The 2,781-nt window shown below is 24.9% G+C and overlaps 1 long non-coding RNA gene across 1 annotated transcript; it reads left to right on the forward strand.

Moving 5' to 3' along the window:
• Positions 1-409: 409 nt before the first annotated feature.
• Positions 410-1,523, forward strand: LOC132926286 (uncharacterized). Its single transcript, XR_009661401.1, has 3 exons — positions 410-498; positions 587-755; positions 961-1,523. It is a non-coding gene; the product is annotated as an uncharacterized LOC132926286 (long non-coding RNA).
• The last annotated feature ends 1,258 nt before the right edge of the window (positions 1,524-2,781 follow it).

Below are 2,781 nucleotides of genomic sequence, written 5' to 3' on the forward strand. Positions count from 1 at the left end.
GGGGTTTGATATAGGCAATTCAAATTTTATTTTGAAAAAATATACTAATTATTCAAAATATTATTTTTTATAAAATGTTCAATAAATTGTAATATGTTATTATTATCTTAAAATATGCACAAACTACTATTTTCTATTGGTATAATGCGACATCGAAAGTATATTTTCTAATATTTTTTTTACTAATAAATACATGGTTAATAAAAAATATATTATAATATACCGTCAAACCGGGTGACTTGTAACTGGGAGGTGACTTGGAACAATTGTGTTTTTTTTTGATAACAGCGTTTAATTTTATACTAGATAAGGGAAATAAAATTCTGCCTCCACAGCAATATTTTTCGGAACGTTTTGTAAACGTTTCATTATCATCGAAAATGTGTTATCTCTTATCAATAAGCCATGTGATTCAACCATAATTTAATAAAAAAAATCCAAATTTTCAACTCCTTAATTAAGAGCTGCAAAAGTGGTATTTCAGCTTCAAAATTCAAGGTATTGTTATTTTTTAGTGAATTCCTAATGTGTTATTAGTGTTAATTGTTAAGTAGAATTAGGAAATAATATTATTTACATTTTTCAGGGTTGGTTTTATTTTCCGTAAAAAATAATTGGGTGACTTGGAACATGCCGAACTATTATAAACGAACACCCGGCAGTCGTACTTACCGAAATTTTTCTGAAGAAACTTTAGATAATGCATTGAACGAAATCCGAAATTATAGATTGACTTACCGACAGGCTTCTGATAAGTATGGAATACCAATAAGCACTTTAAGTAGGAAAAAAAAACCAACTAAATCTTAATCCCCACGGTGGCCAAACAGCTTTAACTTCCACTGAAGAAGGTAATATTGTAGAAACAATATTATTTGCATCTGATTGGGGTTACCCTTTTGATAGGGAAGAAGTTAAGAGATTGATCTTAATAACCTAATAATTGATGATTTTGTTAAGGTAAAATTTGAAACTGTAAGAGGCAACTTTGAAGAATATGTAGGACAAATTACTGAAATAGAGGAGGATAATTTACTGTGCCGGTTCCTTAGAAAGAGCCAAAGTATGAGAGGATGTTTTTCTTTTCCTTTCATAATAGATGAAGCATATGTTGGAAAAGACCAAGTTATAAAAAAATTAAAGGTCATAAAAGAAAGAAGAGGCAACTATCAGTTTGAATAAAAATTAGTTCCTTATCTACTGTAAAAATTTAAATTGTTAAGTTTTAAAATCAATAACATTAATTTTTGGTTACCTATTGTTAAATTGTTTTTTGTTATAAATATTAAATTGTAAGGTTCAAAAAAGAAATACTTATGTTGTATCTATTGTTTTACAAGTCAGTTTAAACTGTTTTATTTTTTGTTGTATATAAAGTTTAATTTTATTAATATGTTTGTTAAATTTATTTTGTGAGCAAAGACTGCAACTTATAAGAAAAAGTATTATTTTGTAATAAACAGTTTTAAAAAAATGTTAAATTGTTTTTAAATTAATAAAAATATGGTTTTTGGTTATTGTTATATTGTTTTTTGTTATAAATATTAAATTTTAAGGTTCAAAAAAGAAATACTTATGTTGTATCTATTGTTTTACAAGTCAGTTTAAACTGTTTTATTTTTTGTTGTATATAAAGTTTAATTTTATTAATATGTTTGTTAAATTTATTTTGTGAGCAAAGACTGCAACTTATAAGAAAAAGTATTATTTTGTAATAAACAGTTTTAAAAAAATGTTAAATTGTTTTTAAATTAATAAAAATATGGTTTTAAACACTTTTTTTTTTTTAAAAATAATTGTAGAGTTCCAAGTGACCTTCCACAAATCATTAAATGCAATCTGCATTTGAAAAAATGTATGTTCCAAGTCACCCAACACCCCAGGTGACTTGGAACAAGCACTTTTTATTTTTTTTTTATCTTAATTTACTCAAAAACTTTATTTTTTTTTTACTTAATCTATTCCTTGGAGGTGTGCGACACTGCATGATTTTTTACAGAACCTAATTATCAATAATGAATGTATTACAGTAGTTAAAAGGTCAAAATCGTTCCAAGTCACCCTGATTGACGGTATGAGTATAAAATAGGTATCTGGGTTCCTATTTTTTTTTTTTACAAAACCCGTAATATAACTTTAATTAGTTTTTAAACTTTTAGCTGGAATATATAATGCTTGTTTTATAGAAAAGGCCAATTTTATATTTTTATTTTATATTGGATAAATTTAAATTAAAAGCTTTACTATTCCCCCATGAATGTATTTTTTTATAAAATTCAGTTGGAAAATGTATTCTAATACTAAATTAATTTAATTGTTCTTAGTTATAGTAAGTATGATGAAATTTAAATTCACCATAAATCATAATAATATGAATTTTCCAATAAATATATTTGTCGACTTTTTATTATGTGAGTATAACTGACTATAACGTAGAATTTAAGTTTTCGCTTTCAAATTAAAATCGAAGAATTTTCTTTTGCTGTATAGTAGGTTTAAAGTTAAAATTTTTATTGAATAGATTCACTATTTAATTAAATTTTAGATCGACATAAGGGGTGTTTTAGATTTGAAACCAACGACAAATCATTGTGCATAAAAGACAAATCCGAGAGAAGCAGAAGGGTTTAATAATGTATATACCTAATACTACTACGATAGTATACTAGCATTAATTTCCATTTTCTAAGAATAATTTATGTAATTATATTTACCTATATTATTATTATAGTATTTTATTATGTTTCGGTAAATTATACGTATTACTAAATTTGCCAAAAA

The sequence above is a fragment of the Rhopalosiphum padi genome, chromosome 3 (genome assembly GCF_020882245.1).
Source record: "Rhopalosiphum padi isolate XX-2018 chromosome 3, ASM2088224v1, whole genome shotgun sequence".
Classification (NCBI taxonomy): Eukaryota; Metazoa; Arthropoda; class Insecta; order Hemiptera; family Aphididae; genus Rhopalosiphum; species Rhopalosiphum padi.